Below are 14,800 nucleotides of genomic sequence, written 5' to 3'. Positions count from 1 at the left end.
ACGGTCTCGTAAGTACCCGGGTCCTAAGCCATGGAGCGCTTTAAAGGTGATAACCAAAATCTTGAAGCGCACCTGGAAAACCACAGGAAGCCAGTGCAGGCTACGGAGTAGTGGTGTTACGTGGGAACCACGAGCGGCTCCCGTTACCACTCGCGCAGCCGCATTCTGGACTAACTGTAGCCTCCGGGTGCACCTCAAGGGCAGCCCCATGTAGAGAGCATTGCAGTAATCCAACCTAGATGTAACCAGAGCGTGAGTGACTGTGCATAAGGCATCCCGGTCAAGGAAGGGATGCAACTGGCGGACCAAGCGAACTTGGTAAAAAGCTCTCCTGGAGACGGCTGCCAGATGTTCATCAAAGGACAGCCGTCCATCCAGGAGGACGCCCAAGTTGCGAACCACCTCCTTTGGGGCCACTAACTCGCCCCCAACAGTCAGCCGCAGATGCAGCTGACTGTACCGGGGTGCCGGCATCCACAGCCACTCCGTCTTGGAGGAATTGAGCTTGAGTCTGTTTCTCCCCATCCAGACCCATACAGCTTCCAGGCACCGGGACAGCACTTCGACCGCTTCGTTGGGGTGGTCCGGGGTGGAAAGGTACAGCTGAGTATCATCAGCGTACAGATGATAACTCACCCCGAAACCACTGATGACCTCACCCAGCGGCTTCATATAGATGTTGAACAGGGTAGGCGAGAGAATCGACCCGAGGCACCCCACAAGTGAGGCGCCTCGAGGACGACCTCTGCCCCCCCCCGTCAACACCGTCTGCGACCGGTCAGAGAGATAGGAGGAGAACCACCGATAAACGGTGCCCCCCACTCCCAATCCCTCCAACCGGCGCAGCAGGATACCATGGTCGATGGTATCAAAAGCCGCTGAGAGGTCTAATAGGACCAAGGCAGAGGAACAACCCCTGTCCCTGGCCCTCCAGAGGTCATCCACCAACGCGACCAAAGCCGTCTCCATGCTATAACCGGGTCGGAAGCCGGACTGGAACGGGTCTAGATAGACAGTTTCCTCCAGGTGCTGGGGGAGCTGCCATGCGACCACACTCTCTACAACCTTCGCCACAAAGCGAAGGTTGGAGACTGGACGATAATTTCCCAAAATAGCTGGGTCCAGGGAAGGCTTCTTGAGGAGGGGCCTCACCACCGCCTCTTTCAAGGCGGCGGGGAAAACCCCTTCCACCAAAGAAGCATTTATAATCCCCTGGAGCCAGCCTCGTGTCACTTCCTGAGCAGCCAGCACTAACCAGGAAGGACACGGGTCCAGTAAACATGTAGTTGCATGTAACCTCCCCAGCAACCTGTCCACGTCCTCGAGAGCCACAGAATCAAACTCATCCCAAATAACATCAGCAAGACGTGACTCTGTCATCTCAGTTGGATCGCCGCAGTCTTGGTCCAAACTATCCCGAAGCTGAATGATTTTATCGTATAGATAACCGTTAAACTCTTCAGCTCGTCCCTGTAAGGGGTCATCCGTCCCTCTTGATGAAGGAGGGAGCGGGTCACCCAAAACAAGGCGGCCGGGCGGTTATCTGCCGATGCAATGAGGGTGGAAACATAAGAACGTTTCGCCTCCTTCATTGCCACTAGGTAGGTCTTAGTAAAAGACCTCACTAGTGTCCGATCAGCCTCGGAACGGCTGGACCTCCAGGTGCTCTCTAGGCGTCTTCTCCGGCGTTTCATCTCTCTCAGCTCCTCGGAGAACCAGGGAGCCAATTGAGATCTACGCTGGGTCAGAGGCCGCAAAGGCACGACACGGTCCAAAGCCCCAGCCGCGGCCCGTTCCCAGGCCGCAACTAGTTCTTCAGTCGTGCCGTGGGTAAGATCCTCAGGAAACGGCCCAAGCTCCGTCAGGAACCTCTCCGGGTCCATCAGGCGCCTGGGACGGAACCAACGCATTGGTTCCGTCTCCCTGCGGTGGTGGGCGGCGGTCTGAAAGTCTAGGCGAAGAAGAAAATGATCTGACCATGACACCGGTTCCTTCACTATATCTTCTAAAACCAGATCATTAACCCACTGACCAGAGATAAAAATCAGGTCTAGCGCGCCTCCCCCGCTGTGTGTAGAGCCATCAGTTACTTGAATCAGGTCCAAGGCCATCATGGAGGCCTGGAACTCCTGAACCACCGTTGATGACAAGCCGGCCGATGGCAAGTTGAAATCCCCCAAGACCATAAGTCTGGGAATCTCAACCGCCACGCCAGCAAGCACCTCTAGTAGCTCAGGTAGGGCCGTAGTCACGCAGCAAGGAGCCAGGTACGTGATCAACAGTCCCATCTGATTCCGATGGCCCCACTTCACAAGGAGGGATTCACAACCAGCTATCTGAGGAACAGTGGACTCCCTCGGCTCCAGACTTTCTTTAATCACAACCACCACCACCCCACTCCTACCTTGGGCCCTCGGCTGATGAAATGCCCGGAAACCCGGAGGGCACAGTTCAACCAGGGGTACACCCCCTTCCATGCCCAACCAGGTCTCCGTAATGCCCATAAAGTCCGCAGACTCCCTCTGAATGAGATCACAAATCAGGGGAGCCTTATTAACCACGGACCGGGCATTGCAAAGCATCAGCCGAAGACCCAAACTCTGAGGGTCTTGACCATCCGGGGAACGAGTGAGGACTGGGGGGCCGGAGCACGTGATCGCTTTTAAACATCGAACACGTGCTCCCAAAGAACGATACGGCCCCCTGCCTCCGCCATATCTGCCTCTCCCACTTACCGTACAGATGGAAAAACACTCTCTGCTCTGCACAATCCCCTCCCCCCCTGTCTTCGGACCAACTAAAATAATGTCGTGAGCACGCGCTGGGACTGGACATACTCTCGCCAACGGGTTCCCCCCCTCCCCCCCAACCCCTCCAAACCAAACCCATCAGTTCCCACCCTCCCCTTAAAATTCCCATTAAAACTCCCCTTAAAAAACCGATTAAAACAATTAGTTAAAAATCCCCTATTTTTGGCATGCCATCTCTCGGGGTTCCAAAACCCGTCCTCAAGATGGGCCCTCGATAATGTGGGGGGCCAAACCCATGAGAGGGAATCAGAGGCAAGAAGGTCAGCCGCTGTAAATGTCCGCATGATAAGAGTCCAGCAAGCAGACCCATCCTGGACCTGTCAAGATGAAAATTGACACACCAGTAATTCCGGGTGAAAGACAGACGAGATATAGTTCTTAGGCGGTGGATGAAAAACCGCCATGATTAAGTCAGAGCCCCAACCCCTCATATCCAATCCCGAGGGGTGGTCTATGGACGAAGGGAGGGGGGAAAGGATGAAGTCCTACAATAGTCAAGCTAGAATTGTCCAGGACCATCCTCAATTCACCCAACTGGGGGCCAAAGATCTTCAGAGGGTCCCCTTGCAGCCAGCCCATGGGCGTCCTCTAAGATGATAAAAAGGCGCCCACATGGCCCGTGGTCGTCCTTCAAGTTGACAAAGAGGCCGAAGCACGCGCCTAATGGGCCGAGCCGCTCCACCGACGAGGCGTCTCTCTCCCAAAGTCCGAGGGGGGGGGCAAAGGACTCAAAAATCCCCCACAGACGGCCATAGACGTCCTCTAGATGATAGGGAGGGCGTCCCCTAGGCTCGTGGACAGCCTTCAAGGTGGCAAAGAAGGCGACCATCGGACCTCTTCGTGGCCACTAAGTCAGGCCGCCAGCTGGGTCATGCCACCGGCCCCGACTACTGGGCCAGTTCGCCGGACCCAGCTGCCCACCAACAGGCTAGGCCATCGCCAAACCGGTCCAGCCAGGCCGCCGCCATCGCCGCCACTGTCGACAGCACCACCGCCGCCGGGGGGAGAGAGCTCCAAGGCTCCTCCCGGAGCAACGCCAGGCCAGGCCGCTGCCGCCACCGAAGAACTCGGCTGCCGCCGCCGCCGCTGGAAAAGGCCTGGCTGCCCACACCACCGACACCGCTGTCAAAGGGGAGAGGGCTCTAAGGCCCCTCCCGGAGCAGAGCCGAGCCAGGCCGCCGCCGGCGCCGCCGGAGAACCGACCGCCGCCGCCGCCGCTGGAAAAGGCCGGGCCGCTGCCGCTGCCACCGTCGGCCATATCACCGCCGGAGGGAGAGCGCTCCGGGACTCCTCCTGAGGGAACCCGGAGCCGCCCCGCCTCAATCCGCCCATCCTCCGACCCATCGTACTGTCCTCTACCCGGGCGGGGGGTCCAAGCTGTCAAAAAGACCCCCCCGACCTGGTCGGGTCCAAAAATAGGCCCGTCGCCGCAACAGCTGTTCAGCGGCGCGGCGCCATCTTGGACATGCGCAGTCCTTTTTTGCATGAAGCCCTTTATAGAGATTTTGCAATGCTACTAGCATACATATAAAATATTTTATTTGTTTAATCAATTAAACAAGAAATTACCCAACTTCTAACCACTCAGGGCAATTACATTGAAAAAGTAATGAAAAGAGTTCATAAGCTGCCCAAAGACATAAACAAAACCACAATTTAAAAGGGGCTCAACCCATCAATCTGCCCCATAGCCTGGGAGAATAGTCAGGTCTTCAGTAGTTTCCTGAATGTCATAGGATGGGAACATAATCTAGATCTGGATTTGAGAAACTGGTTGATAAGATGTATTCCTTATGTATGAAATGTCTAAAAACACACGGCAACTTGCTAATAAAAGAAAAAATGGGAAAAAGAGTGCCAGGAATCTGTTTCAGGATGGAATGTGGACTTTTCCAGAACAGTTCAAATCAAACTGACTGAGGATCTCTCCTAGCAGACAAGCAAAGGCAGACAATTGGCAGATGTAACAACTGCGGATTTAACAGATTAACAGAGTTGGAAGGGACCTTATAGGCAGTGGTGGGATTTAAGTAATTTAACAACTGGTTCTCTGCCCTAATGATTTCTTCCAACAACCAGTTTGCCAAACTGCTCAGAAAGTTAACAACCGGTTCTCCCGAAGTGGTGCTACCTGGCTGAATCCCACCACTGCTTATAGGTCATCTAGTCCAACCCCCCACCCAAGCAGGAAACCCTACACCATTTCTGACAGATGGCAGACCAATCTCTTTTTGAAAGTCTCAAGTGATGAAGCTCCCACAACTTCCAAAGGCAAGCTGTTCCACTGATTGATTGTTCTCACTGTCAGAATGTTCCTCCTCATTTCTAGGTTGAATCTCTCCTTGGTCAGTTTCCATCTATTATTCTTTGTCTGCCTTCAGGTGCTTTAGAAAACAGCTTGACCCCCTCCTCTCTGTGGCAGCCCCTAAAATATTGGAACACTGCTATCATGTCTCCCCTGGTCCTTCTGTTCACTAGACTAGCCATGCCCAGTTCATGAAACCATTCTTCATATGTTTTAGTCTCCAGTCCCCTAATCATCCTGGTTGCTCTCCTCTGTACTTTTACTAGAGTCTCAACATCTTTTTTATAGTGTAGTGACCAAAACTGGATGTAGTACTCTAGGTGTAGTCTTACTAGGGCTTTATAGAGTGGTATTAGTACCTCACTTGATGTTGATTGTATCCCTCTGCTAATGCAATTTAGGGTTGCATTGGCTTTTTTAGCTGCCACAGCACACTGCTGGCTCATATTTAGCTGATTGTCCACTAAGACTCCAAGATCCCTCTCACAGTCACTGCTATTAAGCTGGTTTCCCCCCAGTTTATATGTGTGCTTTTGGTTTTTCTTACCTGTAAGATTTTACTTTTCTCTACATTGAATTTCATTTTGTTAGATTGGGCCCAGTGTTAGAGTCTGTCAAGATCCATCTGGACCTTGAGCCTATCTTCTAGGGTGTTAGCTCTTCCTGCCAGCTTAGTATCATCAGCAAATTTGGTGAGTTCCTCTTCTATTCCCTCATCTAAGTAGTTTATGAAGATATTGAAGAGTACTGGACCTAAGACGGAACCTTGTTGCATCCCACTGCTTACTTGTCTCCATGTAGACTTTGATCCATTAAGGACTACTTGAGTACGGTTTGTCAACCAGTTGCGAATCCATCTGGTGGTGAAGCTACCTATCCCACATTTTCCTAGCTTACGAAGAAGTAGGTTGTGCTCTACTTTGTCGAATGCCTTGCTGAAATCTAAGTGTATTATGTCAACAGTATTTTGCTGGTCTACTAATTTAGTCACTATGTTGAAGAATGAAATAAGATTGGTTTGGCATGATCTTTTTTTAACAAACCCATGCTGACTTCTAGTTATTACTTTACTCGTTTCTAGGTGTTGGCAGATCTGTTTTTTTATTATCTTTTCCAGTATTTTCCCGGGTATTGATGTTAGGCTGATTGGTCTGTAACCCCTGGGACTTTTTTTTTCCTTTTTTGAAGATGGGAACCACATCAGCTCTTTTCCAGTCCTCTGGTAGTTCCCCGTGTTCCAGGATTTTTGAAAGATATAGTGCAATGGGTCTGAGATGACATCTGTCAGTTCATTTAGAACTCTGGGATGTAATCCATCAGGTCCTGGTGATTTGTATTCATCAAGATCAGACAGGTGTTCTCTTACTATTTCTTTGCTTATTTTAACTTTTATTTCCAATCTGTTTCTTGCAGTTATGTTTCTGGTAGATTGGGCTATAGTTTTTTTTTTTGCGTGAAGACCTATGCAAAGAATGAGTTAAGCAGCTCTGCTTTCTCTCTGTTGCCTGTTACTTCCTTCTTTAGTGGACTGACTGTTTCCTTGATTTTTTTTCTTGTTATTTATGTATTGGAAGAAACTTTTTTTGTTATCTTTGACTTTTGTTGCAAGTCTTTGTTCATTCTGAGCCTTTGCTTTCCTGACTTCATCTTTGCAGATTCTGACTGTCTGCTGATATCCTGCCTTAGTTATGTGTCCCTCTTTCTATTTTTTGTACTTGTCCTTTTTGTCTTTTAACTTGTCAGAGAGATCTTTGTGAAGCCATGCTAGTTTCTTCTTGGATTTCTTGTTTTTCTTTCTCAGCAGTATTATGCTGGTCTGGGCTTTTATGATTCAATTTTTTTTCTGCTTGATTGGGTGGCCTATTTACTTTCTTCTGAAGGAATGGGGTAGTGCGCCCTTCCCTGTTGCCTTTGCGTACATTCTAAGCAGCCTCTAGGGATATCCTGAGGAAGCGCCACAACCCTCAGTTCATCTGGCTCCAATGCTGCGTGCTAATTGCTAATTTCTATAAATGCCTTCCTGATAGAAAAATCAAGGTCCGGACCGGAGATCGCATAAATTATACAATATACGAATACAGAGGAGGTCCCAACAATGAAACTCCCCCCACGCCCCTTTGTCATCACCGCATTCCGCGTGTGACAATACTGGGGTTTCACAGAGGTTTTTGGGACCACGGTTGCCCGCTCTTTGGCTCCCACTTGCACTTAGTAACTTCAAACAGTCCCTTTCCACTTTATTGAAGCCATTCATCGGAAGCTAAGTTCAATCGGAAAAGATTCGCACAAGGAAAGTTCCCAATTTCTTGGGAAGATCCGATGGAAAGCGAAAAACTGGGACCTCGCCTCGCTCCCATTCAGAGCATACAGAAAATTCCAAGCAATTTCTCCTCGAAGGGAGAGGGAGCTTCCCCCTACCCCCCTTGGCTCACTTACCACCATCAGCTGCCAGCGCTCCCCATCCTGAATGGTTCCCAGCGCCGCAAAGAAAAAAACAGTCGCGACTTGACTCAACTCTTTCCGGAGAGAGGCGTGCGAGGCGTGTGAAGCTACACTCGTCGCTCCCTGACCCTGAACGCCGCGCCCGGGCTTGCTCCGCCCTCGGCCCAGCGGCGCCGGGAGGGAGGGGAGGGGAGGTGTAGAGGAGGCCCCGCTGCTTCCGAAAGAGGAGCCCTCGGTTCTCGGATTATTTCCATTTCCTCTTCTGATGCAGACCTTGTTTATCACCGAGAGTTGAGACGAAAGAGGAAGCTGCCTGCTTCCACCCTGCACGCCGCGCTTTCCAAAAACCGAAATGGAGGAACGTGAGACCGGCAGTCAAAAAGAGGAACTTGGACAGCTGATGAGAAGCAGCCCCGGGACTTTAGGCTCGGGATGCCGGAGACCGCAAGACAGATCATTAGAGCAACTGGAGGCGATGCCTTTCGAGGGCAGACCGACTTCACCCCGTCTCAGCAACTGCGCAAAGGGCATTAATTTTGCTTTTGTCATTAAGCAAATATAACCGGCTAACAGCTGCTACGCGAACAAAATAAGGACCAATACTCGCCGGGACTCCAACCCTTCTTTGTCACACGCTACTCAAAGTTATTCTCCCGTGACTGGATGCAGATTCCCTCGCTCTTCCTCTCCCCTTTATCAATTGTCATAATTTCCAGCTTTGGAGGCGTGAGACTGTGATCTGATGTAAGAAATAAAGGGCCTGTCCTGTGTTTGCCGGATTCAGTGCTCTGGTCTTGGTATCTCAATAGGGGTGGGGGATATATTTATGTCTGTTAGCTGCAATTAAATCAAGTCCTCCCGATATTTGGATGTACCAATAAGGATCTTGCATAAGAGCATATACACCATAAGGGGCGTTCAACGAAGTCTCATTCGTCATCTTCAGGCTTCAGCTTCGTGCTTCTGGGAGCAGTGTGCGATCGCAGCTGTTTCTTCCTTTTAACTGCTAGTGGGGGTTTGAACTGATTGGGTGGGAGTTTGGCTGTGCTCTGATTGGATGGGGGTTTTTTTGTGCTCTGATTGGCTGGGGGTGTGTCCTGTTTGGGTGGGGGCTTGGTTGTGCTCAGTTTAGTCTGTGTTGTAGAGGGATTTGAGCTGGTGAGCTGCATAGCTGTTGTTTGGCGTTGTGGTCGTGCTACATCTTCATAGTGGGTGTCAGTCTGCTGCATGTATGGATTGGAGGGGTTTGAAATGGCTAATGTTGCAGCTGCGGTCTGGCTTCTGGTCCTTGGTCGTGCTTCATGATCAGTGTGGGTTTGGGTAAAAAGACCAGAACTATCGCCAAAACTGAACACTTTAACAACAGAATAATCAGAGAAGCCATTGAGATAGAAAAACGCCCACACAGCATGAACAAACGAGATGATACCTCCCGCCTACCAGCCATTTGGAAACCTGCCCTTATTGACAAACGAGTCCCTAACATGAGGAATGACACCAGACCCACACTCACGAGGTCCACACAGGATGTCACCACCGCACATCCACCCAGAAAGCAGACCCAAACCCACACTGATCATGAAGCACGACCAAGGACCAGAAGCCAGACCGCAGCTGCAACATTAGCCATTTCAAACCCCTCCAATCCATACATGCAGCAGACTGACACCCACTATGAAGATGTAGCACGACCACAACGCCAAACAACAGCTATGCAGCTCACCAGCTCAAATCCCTCTACAACACAGACTAAACTGAGCACAACCAAGCCCCCACCCAAACAGGACACACCCCCAGCCAATCAGAGCACAAAAAAAACCCCATCCAATCAGAGCACAGCCAAACTCCCACCCAATCAGTTCAAACCCCCACTAGCAGTTAAAAGGAAGAAACAGCTGCGATCGCACACTGCTCCCAGAAGCACGAAGCTGAAGCCTGAAGATGACGAATGAGACTTCGTCGAAACGTCACCAAGACACTTCCAATTTTACACGGGAGAAAACCCGAACAACCAAAGACTTACATACAAACACCCGTGAAAACCTCAGAAAACATATATATATATATATATATATATATATATATATATATATGCTTATACCTCCTAATATTTACTTATATATATATTTACATACTATATAATCTTTTGTATGATACCTATATATATTGTTGTGACAAAATAAATAAATGAATAAGTATATCTGCTGCATCTAGGCATGAGTTACTGTCCCTGTTTATTTTTCTATATTTGGTTGCAAGAATGAACTGGGTCTCCCATTTTTAATGGAGGAAAAAAATGTTACTGGAAGGACAACTCATTATCTGTTAGCTTTGGTGTTAGTTCTCTAGCCTTACACACACACACACACAAAGTATGGTATACCTGAATTGAATCATAGAATCATAAAGTTGGAAGGGACCTTGGAAGTATTCTGGTTGCAAACCCCTGCCCAGGGCAGGAGACCTAATACCACCCTGAACAAATGATTGTCCAATCTCTTCTTTTTTTTTTATTCAAAAAGTTTTACAAACTTTTTTACCCATACTTCCCCCCTCCCCCCTCCAACCCTCCCCCTGTCCCCTCCTTCTGCCCACCTTCACCCAATCCCCTCATCCCCACCCCCGGACTTCCCAGAGCAAAATAGAATAGAATAGAATAGAATTTTTATTGGCCAAATGTGATTGGACACACAAGGAATTTGTCTTGGTGCATATGCTCTCAGTGTACATAAAAGAAAAGATACGTTCATCAAGGTACAACATTTACAACACAAATGATGGTCAATATATCAATATAAATCATAAGGATTGCCAGCAACAAAGTTACAGTCATACAGTCATAAGTGGAAAGAGATTGGTGATGGGAACGATGAGAAGATTAATAGTAGTGCAGATTTAGTAAATAGTTTGACACTGTTGAGGGAATTATTTGTTTAGCAGAGTGATGGCCTTAGGGAAAAAACTGTTCTTGGGTCTAGTTGTTCTGGTGTGCAGTGCTCTATAGCGTCGTTTTGAGGGTAGGAGTTGAAACAGTTTATGTCCTGGATGTGAGGGATCTGTAAATATTTTCACGGCCCTCTTCTTGATTCGTGCAGTATACAGGTCCTCAATGGAAGGCAGGTTGGTAGCAATTATTTTTTCTGCAGTTCTAATTATCCTCTGAAGTCTGTGAAAATACAGGATACGTCACCTAACAATCATAAACTAGAATAAGCAAACAATCCATAAACTTCCATCCCTCCCCTAGTACCTTAACTCCCCTTATCTATTTAAAAAGAAAAGAAAAGAAAAGAAAAGAGAACAAACTATTACAATTACATTCTGTCCATTCTTAGCTTTTCAGTCCTTCTTCTCCATTCCAATATTCTTTTGTAGACAGTCTTTTAAGTACACTAAAGTTTCTGCTTTCTCTTTTAAGTTCATTCATTTTAGTATCCAATCTTCAACAGTATACAATATTCCATCTTCCAATATTTCAATAACAAAAGTCCAATTGCTGATGTTAAAATTAAAATCAATTTACTCCCTATTATTCTTCGAAATAATATCTTGTATAGTCCACCAGATTTATAGATCCATCATACATAATAATAAATAATATCATTTTTATCCAATCCTTAATACTCCATTTCTTATTCTATTATTATCATTACCTTATTTTTTATCCAAATTAATTTAGATTTTTAACAAATCCACATATAATCAACTAGCATTACTACAATCACTCCAACATTTAGAATATAAATTCAAACAATACCATTTACATTTAATCCCACTTCTTCCCCACATATCCAACACTATAAATTACCAAATAATTTATAGCCATTTTCATACATTCCTTAATTGTCCATTTCTTGTTCTGTTTTTATCAAGACTCCCCCAAATCAAATAATTCAGTTGTTGACAATTCAACCATATATAAACAAATAACATCACTACAGTCACATCTCCAACACTTAAATTATAAATTCAAACAGATACAAATAAATTTTACAAATTCCAAATAACTATTCTTACAAACATATATAAGTTAACAAAAGTTAATTATAATTTAACCTTTCCCATAAAGAGAAACTCTGTTCACTTGAAATTGTTGCTTTTTTACTCCTTGTTCTTTACATTTAATAACCACTTGACTCAATCTTTTCTCCTTTACATTCCCTACTTTTTCCAATGTTTCTTCTGCATCAGTTTTAATCCCAATTATTTGATATGGACTTCCAGCCTTTAATAAATTAGTATAAAATGTATTATTTTATAATACATAGAAATGTATATACCGTATATACTCGAATATAAGCCGATCCGAGTATAAGCCGAGGTCCCCAATTTTACCCCAAAAACTGGGGTAAACTGGGGACTCGAGTATAAGCCGAGGGTGGGAAATGAGGCACCTACCGGTTGGGGAAAGCCTCCCTCCCTCAGCTGAGAAGGCTGGCGGCCCCGCCCGCCTCTCACTGCACCGCAGGGCTTCCGTCCGCAAAATGTGAAAAAGAAAAAAACTCGAGTATAAGCCGATATACTCAAGTATGCCGAGGGCTTAAAAACAAAAACTCAAGTATATACCGTATAGACCCGAGTATAAGCCGAGGGGACGTTTTTCAGCACAAAAAACGTGCTGAAAAACTCGGCTTATACTCGAGTATATACGGTAGATTATATAATACATAGAAATGTATTATAAAATAATACATATTTCTATGTATTATTTTATAATTCATAGAAATGTATATTTCTATCAGGTACGCCTGATCCGCCAGTTGCGCCCCTTTCTTGACCGGGATTCCTTATGCACAGTCACTCATGCTCTTGTTATCTCTCGCCTGGACTACTGCAATGCTTTCTACATGGGGCTCCCCTTGAAGAGCACCTGGAGGCTCCAGTTGGTCCAGAATGCAGCTGTGCGGGTGATAGAGGGAGCTGCTCGTGGCTCCCATATAACACCACTCCTGCACAAGCTGCACTGGCTGCCTGTGGTCTTCAGGGTGCACTTCAAGGTGCTGGTTACCACCTTTAAAGCGCTCCATGGCTTAGGACCGGGTTACTTACGGGACCGCCTACTGCCTGCCTCCCACCGACCCGTGCGCTCTCACAGGGAGGGACTCCTCAGGGTGCCATCAGCCAAGCAATGCCAGCTGGTGGCCCCCAGGGGAAGGGCCTTCTCTGTGGGGGCTCCCACCCTCTGGAACGAACTTCCCCCAGGACTTCGACAACTTCCTGACCTTCGGACCTTCCACCGCGAGCTGAAGACGTATCTATTCTTCTGCGCAGGACTGGCATAGAATTTTTATTATTTTTATTATTGGGTTTTAAATTTTAATGGGTTTTATGGTTTTTAAATGTATTTTAAATCGGGGCCAAATTGAATAAGTTTTTTAATTATTGATTTTATTTGTATTGCACTTATTTACTGTTGTTTTTACTTGGCTGTGAACCGCTGTGAGTCCTTCGGGAGAAGGGCGGTATAAAAATTAAATTAAAAAAAAATCTCTTGCTTTAGATACTGTATTAAGACAATATCTTCTTCCTGTATGATTTACTGTTAAACCAGCTGGAACATCCCATCTAAACCATATCTGATGATTTCTAAGCTCATCCACCAAAAAAGCAAAATCCTTTCTACTTCTTAACATTTTAATAGGAATGTCTTTCAAAATTAATATCTCTTGTCCTAATATTTGGATTTTATTTTTATAAGATGCTTGTAAAATTTCATTCCTCATCCTCCTGGTTGTAAAATAAATCACAAAATCTCTTGGTAGCTGTTTCTGTCTGGCAACCTTAGAATTAACTAATTCTAATTAGTTAATATGGCGGAAGCAGGGGACCGTATCATGTTCGAGGAGTGCGGGACCGTTACTTGCGAACGGTCCCACACTCCGGTCCCTCTGACTTTTCCCGTATCCTGGGTCGCCAGGTACCTCAGAGCCTGGATCTCTGGCTGATGCTATGCAATGCCAGGTCCGTGGTAAATAAAGCCCCCCTCATTTACGACCTCATACAGGAGGGGGGTACGGACCTTTTTGGCATTTCAGAGACCTAGTTGGGCACGGAAGGGGGGGTACCCCTTATAGAAATGTGCCCACCGGGTTTCTGTGCATTCCATCAGCCGAGGACCCAGGGTAGAGGTGGGGGGGTGGCGGTTGTTATTAACGAAGATCTGCGGCCGAGGGAGGCCACTGTACCACAGATAGCCGGCTGTGAATCCCTCTTTGTGAAGTGGGGTCGTGGGATACAGGTGGGCCTGCTGATCACGTACCTGACTCCCTGCGGTGTGACAGCGGCCCTGCCTGAGCTGCTGGTGGTGATAGCCGGGCTGGTGGTTGATACCCCCAGACTTATTGTTATGGGGGATTTCAACCTGCCATCACTCGGCGAGGCATCAGCAGCAGCTCAGGAGTTCAGGGCCTCCATGACGGCCTTGGACCTGATCCAATTAGTTGACGGTCCCACTCACATTGGAGGAAACACGCTGGACTTAATTTTTGTCTCTGGACAGTGGCTGAGTGATCTAGATGTAAGGGAATTAGTCATTCAACCCTTGTCATGGTCTGATCACTCTCTTCTTCGACTGGATCTTTGAACCGCCCATCCCCATCGCAGGGAGTCGGACCCAATATGTTGGTTCCGTCCCAGGTGCCTGATGGACCCGGAGAGGTTCCTGACGGAGCTTGGGCCTTTTCCTGAGGCCCTGGCCCACGACTCAGCAGAGGAACTCGCCACCACCTGGGAAAGGGTGGCGGCGGGGGCCTTGGACTGAGTCGTGCCTTTGCGGCCTCTGACCCGGCGCTATTCTCGACCAGCTCCTTGGTTCTCCGAGAAGCTGAGAGAGATGAAGCGCCGGAAAAGATGCCTGGAGAGTGTCTGGAGGGCCAGCCGTTCCGACTCTGATCGAACACTAGTAAGGTCTCATATTCAGACCTATCTAGTGGTGATCAGGGCGGCGAAACGGGGATATTTCGCTGCTCTTATCGTGTCGGCAGATAATCTCCCAGCCGCCTTATTTAGAGTGACCCGCTACCTTCTTTCTCAGGGGTCCAGGGAGGACCCTTTGCAAGGTCATGCTGAGGACTTTGGACAGTATCTGGACGATAAAATCGCTCAGATTCGGGAGGGGCTGGACACAGACTGGGTAGATTCAGACAGGGGGACGGGGGCAGGTCTTGAGGTTGTCAGCTGGGAGGAGTTTGATCCTGTGGCTCCCGAGGACATGGACAGGATACTGAGGAGGCTGAGAGCAACC

The 14,800-nt window shown here is 47.7% G+C and overlaps 1 protein-coding gene across 3 annotated transcripts in view; it reads right to left on the bottom strand.

Moving 5' to 3' along the window:
• Positions 1 to 7,932, bottom strand: part of IL27RA (interleukin 27 receptor subunit alpha) — a 39,352-nt gene extending 31,420 nt beyond the window's left edge. For all 3 annotated transcript variants that reach the window (XM_058170899.1, XM_058170900.1, XM_058170901.1), the window contains exon 1: positions 7,552 to 7,932. The gene's annotated coding sequence lies outside the window, so the exon portion shown is untranslated. The remainder of the gene's footprint in view (positions 1 to 7,551) is intronic.
• Positions 7,933 to 14,800: the final 6,868 nt, after the last annotated feature.

This window comes from Ahaetulla prasina, chromosome 2 (genome assembly GCF_028640845.1).
Source record: "Ahaetulla prasina isolate Xishuangbanna chromosome 2, ASM2864084v1, whole genome shotgun sequence".
NCBI classification, from domain to species: Eukaryota; Metazoa; Chordata; class Lepidosauria; order Squamata; family Colubridae; genus Ahaetulla; species Ahaetulla prasina.
Note: the sequence above shows the minus strand (reverse complement) of the source record. Positions and strands in the feature narration are given on the sequence as shown.